The 13,215-nt window shown below is 41.6% G+C and overlaps 1 protein-coding gene across 9 annotated transcripts in view; it reads right to left on the bottom strand.

The window, feature by feature from the left end:
• Positions 1-13,215, bottom strand: part of FOXP1 (forkhead box P1) — a 376,943-nt gene that overhangs the window by 217,715 nt on the left and 146,013 nt on the right. For 8 of the 9 annotated variants that reach the window (XM_071439345.1, XM_071439352.1, XM_071439343.1 and 5 more), the window contains exon 3: positions 826-891. The gene's annotated coding sequence lies outside the window, so the exon portion shown is untranslated. Of the gene's footprint in view, positions 1-825; positions 892-6,226; positions 6,291-13,215 lie in introns of those variants that run through there. The other variant, XM_071439347.1, reaches the window with a different exon arrangement.

Genomic DNA, 13,215 nt, shown 5'->3' with positions numbered 1-13,215 from the left:
AGCCATATGAACCTCAGTCAGATGACACCCTTCAGTACCAAACACTGATCTGCGTTACTCTTCTCCTCTGCAAGTTAATTTTGTGAATCACCACTTTTGTGATGTTAATATTCCTTCCCAACTTGAAACTTTGGACCAGAAGAGAGGCAAGGAGTTAATTTAGAAGCAAAGGACTTTCATGCTGCTTTAAATAAAAATCATTTTGCAGAGAGTGATATTTCTTTCCTTTTTGCTGTGCTCCAAAGACTAAAAAGCATGTGTTTTAACTTTTGCAGTGATAATAAGCAATCAAATTAACAGCTAAATTTTGCTCTCCTGCTCTGCTCGACGTGCTGCTGGAAACCCAGGAATGTCTCAGCCTGGGATGAAGCAGCACTGACGCTGACTTGACCACTCCCCAGGGATTTGCCTCAGAAAGGGGACCTTGCCACAGGCTGTGCCACTGCATCTCCCACCCCAGCAGCCATGGGCCATGGAGCTGCCACAAAGCCCAGCCAGAGAAGGGTTCTTCCATTCCCACACAGGCTCTGCCCAGTTACCAAGCAGCCTTCTCGGAACATGGCTGAAAGACAAAAGTGCATCTTTTTGGCCTTGCTCCTCAAATGCAATTGAACACCTAAGCCAGTGTCTTCCCAAGCAAAATGAAGATTTTTAAAGCACAGCATTTACTCCAAAAGCTCCAAGCCCAATGCTTCAAACTTTATCCATGTTGCCAGAAAAGCCTTTACTTGTGCAGCTAAGGTACAGTCCTAGGGTTCTCAGGATCAAATTCTTTGTTCAGACATACTTCAAAAATAGTGTTAAAGACAGTATATTTGCATTTACCTTCTTCAGTTGCTCCTGTAAAGCAATCTTCAGTTACAGCCACCCAAAAAGGTCACTCTTCTTACCCTGCAGAGAAAGGAGGTAACACACGTGACTCTGGGTCAGTGTCAGCAGCAACACCCAAAGCATTTTCATTGGCACCACATTTGCAAGTACAAACATAAATAAAGCAACAAATGAATCTAATCGTATTTAATGGTGAATGACTTTCAGAGAGAGTTAATAAAAACAATCAAGTCACAGGACTGCTGCTTATCAGTACCAGCTAGTGTGAGGTTCTTCAGTTCAGCACAAACAACTTGGTCTTTGGGAGAAGAAAAAGAGAAGCAAAAAACCCCATGGAGATGAGACATCTTTGTTCTCTAACATAAACTTTCTTAATCTTGATGTCTATCAATCTATTTTCAGTTTGAATAATAAATGAGTTCAGTTCTTTGTTTCAGAAATCTGACTATTGTCTGCATGGATTCTCCTTACTTAAGGCATTTTAAGACCATTTGCAACCGCTGCTATTTTATCTTCTGGATCTTTTCTTTTTTCTCATCCTTTTCCATAGAGACACAGTCCTAGATGAGATTTTAGAACTAGCTGCATCTTCCTAATTCAGAAAGTTGTTTACTGTCTTGGGATATCTTCTCATTAAGCATTACCAAGAGCACGCCAAGCACGCCAAGGTGGTGAGAGCAGTGGGTATTAAAAGGAGGAATAATTAAAGTGTATCTTTATAAAAAGTAGGAGGGAGAAAACAGCACGTGTAGGTTTTTTTTACCCTGTATATTACTGCATCTTGTGTACTCTCTCTTATGCAAAAGAGTATGTAATCTTTTAAGAAACATGACAATCTGCCACTTTCTGTTCATGTAATTGGGATCAACATATGGTACAAGAGAAAAGAAAAACATTTGTTTATTAATTTAGATCAAGTTACTAACTCAAACCACTAACAGCATTTAGAATTAATTCCACATCAATTGACCAAATACCTTAACAGAGTAAAATTATAACATAATTTCACTGAAATGTTGATCTTCTGCTGCAGGGGTACAGAGTACTATACAGACAGAAAGAAATATGTGATAACTTGGTGACACTGATGACTTCATATGAAACGGAAAGTCAGTGACATGTGGATGTGTAAGACAGAGCTACGTGAAACTCCATTTCATAAAATTCACACAGTGATGTGGAGTTTTGGGGGTGTTTGTGAAACTCACCAAATGGTAAACTGTGCTATTTACATCACTAGGTGAAGCTTTTTACTGGAGCAGTAAAATACCAACCTCTGGGAAAAAAATCAGAATCTTCACTAAGTTCACTCAAAAGAATATGAACTCATTCACCATTTATTTTGGAAGGAAAAATGTTTTCACAGTGAGAATGAGGCATTACTTCTTTACCATTGAAACCTGATTATTTTTACTTGGGAGAAAAAAGGTTACTTTGATATGAAATCAATATTGGTTTTATCTGTTGCTCACTGGCACTTCATTTTTTTTTATATTTTGTGTGAGAAGCAGTTCTTGTAATGCAGTACCAGAACATCAGGGGCCAAAATTTGAGCATGTTTACTGTATAGGAAGCTCTGTGTTCCTTGCTGAGGTACACATATAAGAAATTCCTGATTCTGCACTGTAAAGGACATAACACTACTCCATCATAATAGGTCAGGGCTCACCTTCCTGAGAGTATGTAAAACAATACATCTTTTATGTAAAATACACGACCTCCGACATGTGATGTGCTCTTAGATTAGCAACAATAAAGGCTTTTATCCTGCTTTGCTGCAGGGGTTATCTTGGGTTTGACACTTAAAACCTCTTTTCATATTTATCTGTTTTATAAATTTTCTGGGTATTTGGCAGTCAGATCCTTATTTTGGCAGTATTTTGGCAAGCAGGCTTCATTTCTACCCTGAGTCTTCACGATAGCAAATGAACCATCGTAAAATGTACTTTTTAAGGAAGCTGCTGAAAATTACATGTTTGCATAAAATGTGCATTCAGTATCTCTTTGGGCAGTGCTGAAAAAGGCAGGTATCATTTTCTAAACACGTTTGTGTTGCATGAACCACACTCCAAGGAAATCCGGCTCAACAATCAGCTGGTGGGAGACCAACAGGGTCTACAGGGGGGCTGAGGAGGACTCAGCTCTCCTCACAAATTACTCCATGATTGAAATCCAGACTGCTTTAATTTCTGGTTATCAAACTCCTGCTATATGTTACCTGGCTTTCAAAAATATGGAAAACGCACCATTAAAGTTAAAATGAGCAGCAGAAACAGCTGTTCCCACCTGTGAAAATTTCTCATTAATAGTCTAAAAGTTGAGTATCTCAAAACGTAGAAACACAAATACAGACTTTCCTCCTGAAACTGTTTATATGGGTGAGTGAATTGATGTAGGCAACACACATTCCTTCCATCATGCTGTCTTTAAGATAAACACAAAGTACCATCAACACTGTAAGTGTGTGTGTGGAGCAAACAAAGAAAAAATCCCATCCTACCAAAGCAAGACATTTCGCTACACTCATATTTTCCCCCCAAGGAGATGATTAAAATAGAAACCAAACCACAAACAAAAATCCACTTTGCAAGCAAGCAGCAGTGGTCCTGCTGCCTGATGGGCAGACAGGTGGTCTCAAAGCACCCTCAACGCCACGTCCAAGGCTCAACTGATGCCATAAACGAGGAAGAGTCCACACAAAACTCTGTGCCCTGAACAGATTTTACCAGATGAAACCTGAAAATGTCAGGTTTGTTCACCACGTGCCTCAGTTTACCCACTAGTGAGACAGGTAATTGTAACAGAGTTTGAAATCCTTGGCTATAAAGATACTTTTTAAAGCAGTGTTTTGGGCAGGATTTTGGAAAGACAACAACAATCTCAACCTGAGCCAGCGCCATAACCTCTTCCAACAGAAAGGCCACTCTTGTCCTGGATCAGGCCCTACCTATTCCCCTGGTACCAAGGGACCAGGCAAAGATCAGAAGCTTTGACATTACACCTGCTGTTGGGCTGGACCTTGTAACTCTTCTGATCCAACAACATTTATTTGATTTAGTGATATCCTCCTCCAGGGCAGCGAGGTCATTCCAGGGAGGCTGCAGGATGGAGCCCTAACTCCAAGGGATCACTGCAAAGCCAAATTTAACCAATAATACAGAGAATACTCAGAAACAGAGACCATTGCAGAATGAAAGTCTACTTAAAACTCTAACATTTTTTACTAATATCTAAATGAGAACAGCCTTGGGTATAGCCAAAAATAGATTAACAAGGACCTTGATCCCACACAAACTGGCTCTGAGTAATTTTACACAGGAAAGTAGAACACCAGTTGAGCTGCTCCTCTGCTCAGAATTACGCATGTACATTTTTTTGTCAGTGTCCCAGCCCTCAGAAGCCTACAATTTATTACAGGAAACCTAAAGCAGCAAAGGAATCTCCCCTTTACTACCTAGAAAGCACACTTTAAAAAAATTAAAAAGATAAAATAGACACATGCACCTGATAGCACAAGAAAAAAATTGGTTTTGAAATTAGATTTTGATTTATTTTTCTTATATAAGACCAGCTAAAATGTATTTGATGTGTCTGGTTAAAATATTTACTAACAAGCTTCCTGAAAGTTTTAAAATACCAAAACCTGATCACCAAAATAAGCACTTCTGTGCAGTAATTTCTTCTAAATAAAGTGAACTGTAACCACCTAATACAGCTGTTCTTTCCACTCAAAAGTCCCTGAGTCACATTCAACTGCACACAGGCTGAAATATTAGATATGTACTATTTATAAAATGTCCTATCCTTATAATCATTATTTTCTTGTCCTACACAGGAAAAGAAGCAGTCTGTGATTTTATCAAGTGCATATTTGTAAGAGAAAAACAAAAATATTTTTATTTGGTATTTTGCTGGTTCTGAAAATACAGAATGTACACTGATTGTGGAGAAAACATCTGGTACCAGGCAGACTTGTGGACCAGTCCTGCACACAGGTTATTTCCTCACCCAGCACATTCAAGTGGGTTACTTGCACTAACACAAATCATGTGTAGAACTGCTTTGAGGACGGTCAGTAGTTGTCTCTTCAGTTTTGTTGTACCTATTTTATTTTTAAAGAGAAATTATATATTAAACTAAATACCTCAAATAATCTGGGAGATAAATTTTTTTCCTGACCACTGTCAAGGTGGCCACTTTTTATTGTGCAGCATATATAAAATCTCAGGAGGCATGGCACAGGAGCTTTTCTATAGCAGCAGTCCTTACCACCTCCTCAGAAAGTGAAATGCAGGTGAACAGTGAAACTGTGAGAGTCTAAGTGCACTTCTTCCACCTCTCTTTGAAGAGGGGGAAGTGGATTTGGTACAGGCCAAAACACAGGGATATCAATGCTCACTACCTTGCTGCTTCTCAGTGGAAGGAGGGAGCAAATCATACTCTATTTTCCTTTTCAGTCATTAGCAGGCTGTTCAGAATCTCTGGCTGGTGCTGATTATTTATTCCAAACAGAAATAAAATAAAATAAAAATAAATAACAGCACGAGGACAAAGCTATGCACAGCACATTCGCTCTTTCAAATTAATATTACCTTTCAAGTCCACCGTAACCTTGGAAAAGAATAACTCGGCGTAAGCCAAATCTACAAAACTAATCACGATCCGTTCCTCCCCCGCTTTTTAACAGCTCTTACAGGCAACACACGGGTGCAGTTCGCAGGCAAGTTGGGAACAGCTCGCTTCCAACGCGGGATCTGCACCGCGATCGCTCAGTCCTGCATCTCTGACTGATGGATTGCTTGTTTGCCTCTCGTGTGTGACAGCGCTGGCCCTCACCAAATCCATCCCAGGTGAAGGGAACGCGCTCCCGGGAGCCACCCAGCCTGCCAGGTGAGGAGAGGCCATCCCCGAGGCAGACCCCATCCCCTCGGCCAGATCCCACCTCCCCGAGCCAGGGGCCACCATCTCCCGGAGCCAGAGCCAGCCATCAAACGCCGCCGCCTGGCTCCTATCGCCAGATCTTCCCCGTTTCTTAAAATAACTCCCCGTGCCTCGGTGCCAGCCTTAACCATTTTATGCCTGTGCTACAAACTCTCCTCCTGAAACTTGACCTCTCCGGGTGGCAGCAGGCGAACGACGCCCGTGCCCGGCGGCGGCACCGCCGCGCCTGCGGGCACCGGGGCCGGTCCCGCCGCTGCCCGGCCGGCAGCGCCGCGGGGCCTCGGGCAGGGCTGGCGCTGTCCCCGCGCCGCTTTCCGCGCACACACACACACGGGCACACGGGCACGGGGACACATCGCTATCGCTCCCCCCGTGCGTGACCCCGCCGCTGCTCGGGGCACTTCCCCGCCGCTGCCCCCCCCGCCCCGCACGGCGCCCCTGTCCCGTCCCTTACCTGGCAGGCGAGTGACACTCCTGGCCGTGGTCATGTGAAAATATTTTCGAGGTATCCTTTAACAGCCTTTAAATATTGAAGCCTAAAAACAATATTTGCTGTTTTACCTTTTGAAGCTTTAACAAAAGCTTTGTTTTAGCATTTACCTCGGTGTGCAATAAGAGTTAATAATCAAATCCGTCCCAACCCCCACAAATGTTAAACAAAAAGATAAAAGAAATGCAAATAGCTATTGTCATGGAAAGTTAAAGTACCTGTCTGTATTTTTAAGTGAAAACTATTATCTCTATCAATCAAAATTTAAGAATACAATAGCACTAATCACACGAGGTGCTTTGACTGAGGTACTTTTCCTCATAAAAAGTTTTTTGTTTTTTTTTTTTTTTTAAACTGGTGCATAAAAGTAATACACTTACAATTAGACACGGTATTTGTAATTTTGTTATTAAAAAACCTCAGCAGTCTTATTGTTAATAAATGCCTCTGAGTCTGTAGGCTGATTCGTACCCAAGAAGACCAAAGTCCCTACATATTTTAATAAGGTTGATGAAATTTTATTCAGATTCTCACACTTTCCAACATGTGGTGGAACAGCACACTCTTCTGTTTGAGAGGAGTTACTCAAACGAAGGAAATAGTTAATTGGGAACCAAAACTACTACTTCTGGCCTCGCCGCACATTTTCCACATTTCTCCAAGCGCTGTCTGTGCTTCAACCCTCAGCCTCCAAGACGTGCCCTTTGTCGTCTTTTCTTTAATTTTTGATGCCAATTCCCTCCCGTCGGACCCCGACGCTCTCCCAGCCCAGCACACATTACGTATACACTGTGTACATTGTGCAGGCACACCGCACGGATTCTCTCCAAAGTCATTTTTAAAACTAATTTGTCCAGACGGAATCAGAAACCGAGCTGCACAGTTAATAAGTGCAGGAGCGAGCGGCAGTAATTACGCCTGTACTAAAAGAAAGAGCCCGAGATTAAAATACCTATAAGTAAATAGTTGAGGCAGGATGCCATTATGCAAACTCTGCTCTCGGGGAGGGATGTCTCCCACACTGAGGAGCAATAGGACTGTCATTTTTTTCCCCCTGCAATATCAGGTTTCCTACTCCACAGCTCTGGTACTCTGCATCATGGCTAACATCTCTAGTGTGCTATTAATATCAATGAAGAGACGATTCAATTTCCACATAAGAAAAACCTCCCTATTACAGCGCAGACATTCGAGTGAGGACCCTTGCAAAGGAAACAATAAAGACCAGAGGGTTGCTTCCCCCCCCCCCCCGCCTCCTTTTTTTTTTTTTTTTTTTTTTTTGCTGCTTCTTTTGCAGTTCTGCGTTGCTCACTGTTTGAAAGCTTTTAGCTAACAATGGAAGCATTATCTTCAGGACAGTTACAAAACAGGATTTGTTAGTACAAAGAATAATAACACCAAACTCATCCCCCCCCCCCACTTCCCCACCCCACAAATACCTGTCTATTGCAATATGGCATTTAATACTTAATTCAGAAGTATATGCCAGAAACACCTGTATTCTTGATCTAATTCCCTGCAACAAACTCCCTCAGCAGACCAGTTTTGCTCAAGGAGGTTTGGACAACTACAAACAAACAAATATTTTGTGCATTTATAAAATGGAACAGAAAAAAAGTATCTTATTCTACCGAGTGCAAACTTACCCATTAATGAGGAAGAAAAAGGCTTAGAGCTGTACAGAAATTCCCAACCAACTGCAGAAAGTTGAGAGTTTGAAAACACTAAAGCACTTTTGACTATCAAGCCTTTCTGTGCTTCAACACTGGCTGCAGTGTAAGGAAGGACTGAAGGTATGTGGTCTAAACACAACAAAAGCCACTGCCTTACTCTAGATTAAATATGCAGGAAGAGGCCCCTTTGCATAAACACAAACACTCAGCAAATGAGTAACTGGCTCAAATCAGACGCCTGCTGTGCATTCTACCTGTCCTGATCTCTGACAAGCTACACAGCTTGTTTAAGGGGATAGGAGCTGCAAAATCAAATCAAATCATAGCGCTAAACGCTCTGCTCCTCTGATAGTAAATAACAACAGCACCAACAACTCCTCGCCAAACGCTCATTCCTAATCTAAGCATTGCTCTGGCACAGAGCTGAATCCTGTGCTGTGCCCACTTTGGCTCAGCCACCCATCTCACCACAGCAGAAGAAACACAACCAAACACCACCTGTAAAATTAATTTTCATTAACTGTACTGAAATCCAATACATTCCTGGCCCAGCCTTTTCTTAACAAGGATTTAAAATTAATACAGAGACTTTTGGCTGAGTTGACAGATTAAATCTGCATTTGCTCTTACTGTCCCCTGTTTTGTTTACTACATAAAAGACATTCCAGGCACAGATCTATTTTAGGTGTTATGAATAACCACATAATGCACACCTATTTACTAGTTTATTTGGGAAAAAGGAAGAAACTTCTGAAGTGTTCCTTAAAAACATTATTTTCAAAATATTGCTCTCATGAAATGAGCCGTCCAAACTATATTTACTTCAAAAAACAACTAAATTAGAGACTGTGATAACCACCAAACATATCTAAACATTTATTATTATAATTGAATATACATAATTATATACTATGATTTACTCTTCCTTCTAGAGAAATAAATTATTTTTCAGTCTCATTTATCCTTCCAGTCCAGAAATAGAATGAAGCAGCATGATTTTAAAGCAATTGGAATTCACCAGTGTCCCTTCCTAACTTAAGGAGTCAAATCACATTGACCTTTTATTGTAAGTCCTAGCTACATGTTGGTTTTGGTAATTTAATTATTTTTTAATAACTTGCAGTATTAAATGATTGCCATTGAAACACAAATAAGATTATACTCCTCTGCCTTACTCTCTGGTGCTCCAGACTACAGCGTAGCATGGACGGCACGACTGCGTCCGGCCCCGAAATTTCATTCTGAAAGAGCACTTACACACAGGCAGGCACAGGAAAATGCAGCCTTTCAAGATGCAACACACATTTACTGGATTCTCAAGCATGTGTCACAGATTATTTCAAAGGACACTGGATATAACTCACAGTTTTAATAGGCATCTAGCATGTTCAGTTCCACGGAGCACTTGTATGCTATGGAGGGAGTTTTCACACCTCCTTGGATAAACTCACCAGGTTAAAACACAAAAACATTGATAACATGAGCGAGTCAAGCCTAACAGGAGAAAAATCCTCCAAGAAAGAATCCTGCGAGAAATTTTAGAGCCCCTGTGTCGTTCACCATTTTTGCATTGAAATGACCTTCCAAATAAGGCGTCAGATAATATGTTCACATAGATGATACCGATCTAACCTTGATGCAAATAAACCATAGAACAAAATTTAATCAGTATATCACTGTGTAAAAGCCTTTGTCCATCCCAATGGAGCTTCTAATGACTGTTTTGGCAGTTCTGGCTGGTAGTTATGCCTCCCTGCTCATATATATCTCATACTGGTTGAGCAAGCTAATGGAACTGCTGTTAGTGGAATCCAATATTAATACCCTGCATTGTGCAAAACTGGATGCAACTGAATATATTACACAATTACAGGTAGTATCTAATTCCATAGGTATTAGATACTGGTCTCTAAATTAATATTTTAATAGAGAAAGTGATATAAATACTACATTTCAGGTAAGATATCTATGAACTCTGGATCTGCCAGTCTTCCTGCTCTAAGCCTGCTCTATACTCACACAGCACAGACACAGGACCCTGACAAAAATTGGCAGGCATGCTTTAGATGGTGAGTGACACATACTGATGCACAGAGTCAAAGATGTCATCTTCATACAAGCTCAACTAGTTATGAGCTTGAGAGAAAAATGAAACAAAAAAAAAAAGCCTCAAAATAAAATAAACAAAAAAAAGGAAAAAAAAAAAAGGAAAAAAAAAAAGCAGGGGGGAGAGCAGAGCAAGACCTCCAGAAAATAAACAGGGTGTACAGTTTCAAAGGCTACAGACACAGACATTTCATTGTTCAAGCCAATTATCAGTGGAAAATAATAACAACAGATGGATTCAGAGTCACTGACTTTTCATATGCACTTCATCTCTGCACAACAGATGATGAAATGAGAGAGCTATCTCGGAAAGGCAAAACATCTTTCAGTAAAAGAACTCTATACTCCAGATGGGGACCTTCTAAGGCAGCTGATTATCTTCTTATAGTGTTGTAAGATAGACTTACTAAAACATTTCCAGAACTGATCAGATTGGATGAGCACAATGGCAGCATTATGAGGAGTAAGTTGCTCCGGTCTCAGACTTGTGACTGGACTACTCAGAGATTTCAATGGGCTCAGAGCTGCCCATCCCATTTCCACATCAAGTAGTGGTTCTAAAAAATGGGCCCAAAGCCACTGCTCCCAGTCTGGGCAAAACATGAGCCCGGCTTTGTGTCGAGAGGGGATGCAGACATGGGGCCACAGAATCAGTGTCAGCATGACTTGGTCCCCAATAAAAGTCCCACCATCATGAGCAAGGTGAGTCTCCTCACCTTCTGCAGACACACATTTCACACAGGGACACAGGCAGAGGACAAAAATGTTTACATGTTTACAAGTGGGCCTGTTTCCACTATAATTGCCAGATGTAAAGGGAACTCCTCATCCAAGCTAGGAGTAACCTCATCCAAGTCAATGGAGTTACACACCCACATAAACTGGTGCGAGGCACAAGAAAGACATAAATTCTTTCCTATAAAGCCTTTACAAAAACCCATCTTTTTATGGGAAATAAAAAATTGCTTTCAAAGGGAAATAACAAACACATGTAAATTTTGGTGGTTCCGGTGATAAGCAGTTCCAACAAATGTCACAAACACCTACCTAGCACAACCTTCTCCCACTCAACCTGAATACCACAAAGTATGTGTTTTTGATCACATGAATCAGGTATGCCACAACCTCAAAACTTAAAATAAAAAAGGAGTAGTGGAAAAATTAGCTCATTAATCTTTAAGACAACATTTCTTTAATGGAAGAACTCTACATAAGTAGTGCATTAAACTGAACTGGTTGCCATTTCCACAGTTTCTTCTTCACAACACCGCAAGGAAAATCTGAAGAACGGCATTCTCCGTAAATCAATACCGCACACCGAGGGGAAGCGATACACAGCACACACACACTCTGAACTTGCACCTACTGCTAATTTATTTCACAAGTTACAAAATATTTCTGAAGTAGGGGGCTGTTGGCTTCACAAACGTGAAGGGAAGAGATGGGTTTGTGGGCACAGCGTTTCCCCTCTTTGTGAACTACTTTGTCAAAAGTAAATTCACAGGGGAACATACGAGCAAAGAGTAAATTTTGCCCAGGGCAAAATTCTGCAACTGCTTTAAGAAGCAAACAAGAACACAAAAGATGTGTAATACAACCATCTGGCTCTACTCATGCTATATCAATAATCCCCAAAATTTATCCCCACCCCCTTAATCAACCCACACTGATGCCACAAAACCAAATGGCATCACTTATGCTTCCTGCCCATCACATTTTGAAATGATATTTAATATGCATACAGTACATATTTGCATGTTAATCAATTTCTTTAAGAAAAAAAATATTTTTGCTTCTTAAGCTATTAGTTCTGCTTTTTTCTACTTATTCACACTGGGATCTCTAAAACCACCAAGAAAGTCCTTGTGGTAAAGATACTCTCATATCAACACAGCATCTCAGGTATCAGGATAACGTACCGGTCAAAATTTCAATCTCTTCTTCTCTCTAGTTTTGTGTCACAGTTTGAAAATAGCAGAGGGTGAATAATAACATGCCAGCAAAATTAGCTGTTCAAGAAACACGGGTAAGCAATCCGTTTTGAACTCGGGGTTGGATGCATTTCTAAGCATTACCCTATTTGGGATGCAGGGAAGGAATGACAGAGGGAAAGCGGGGTATCCTATATGCCTTTTATTTTGAAGATTTGCACAAATTTTTCAGGCCTCCCGCATCCAGGAGCCAGTCTGCTCATGAAGGAGGAAAATGGGAAACTCCTGGCCACAGATGGAGGACAAGCCTCTGTGCTTTGGCTGAGTGCTGCTCTCCCCCTTCCTACTCCAATCCTGCAGTGGAAGACCACCTCAGGATAGACAGACAGAAAGCCATCTCTGCAAAGTGTCCAAAAGGGTGGCTCTGCGATTGTTTGGGGGAGGGATTGTTTTCTTGAGGGAAAAATCACCTTTGTAACCATCATGAATCATACCAGGAGCGCGCAATGTGAAACCGGTACCAAAAACAACACTACAAAGACGGCCTCTCTCTGGCGCTCCACCGACCGACGGCCACGGCCCCGGGGGCTGACTCAGAGCTCTTCTTCTTAATCGACTTTTCTGCAACAACATACCCCAGCCCAAGCCCTGCCTCTCCCCGTGGCTGGCTGGCACACTCCCCGTGCCTGGTGCCGCCCCGGGGACACGGCACGGCGGGGACGGTGCCCCACGGCCCTGCCGTAACACGAACAGATGGCTGTTACACAGAGCAGCCGAAGTACAAGCCCTGAGCACTCATGGCATAGGTGGAAATGTTTTGCAGTTATTTTCTTTGGAAATAAGCGTACGTATAGCGGTTAGGTCTGCTCCCTCATCCAGACTACCAAGCTGAGATCACAAACACTTTGTTAATTTTTTTTTTATTTTTTTAAATCCACTTTTGGATTGCTTCTGTTGTTTGTACGGCTGGACTTGTACAGCCTCTTTGTAAGAATTGAAAACAGTCTCCCACAAACACGGGAATGGACAAATGGTTTAGAGAGCTAATCCACACCTGGGCTAAGTGAAAAGGGCTCATATTTTCCAAACAGAAACACAACCCCTTTTATATATGAACCAGATTTGGATCCAAATGCTAAACCTTTCACCACATCCTACGTGGGGCTGTGTTATGGTCACAGGCAGTGGCGGTGGGTGGTGGGTATGCTGATGGCAGCCACGGGCGAGGAGTTGCCATGCCCTT

This window comes from Agelaius tricolor, unplaced genomic scaffold, assembly GCF_023055355.1.
Source record: "Agelaius tricolor isolate 1412-34295 unplaced genomic scaffold, bAgeTri1.0.p SCAF_14, whole genome shotgun sequence".
Taxonomy (NCBI): Eukaryota; Metazoa; Chordata; class Aves; order Passeriformes; family Icteridae; genus Agelaius; species Agelaius tricolor.
Note: the sequence above shows the minus strand (reverse complement) of the source record. Positions and strands in the feature narration are given on the sequence as shown.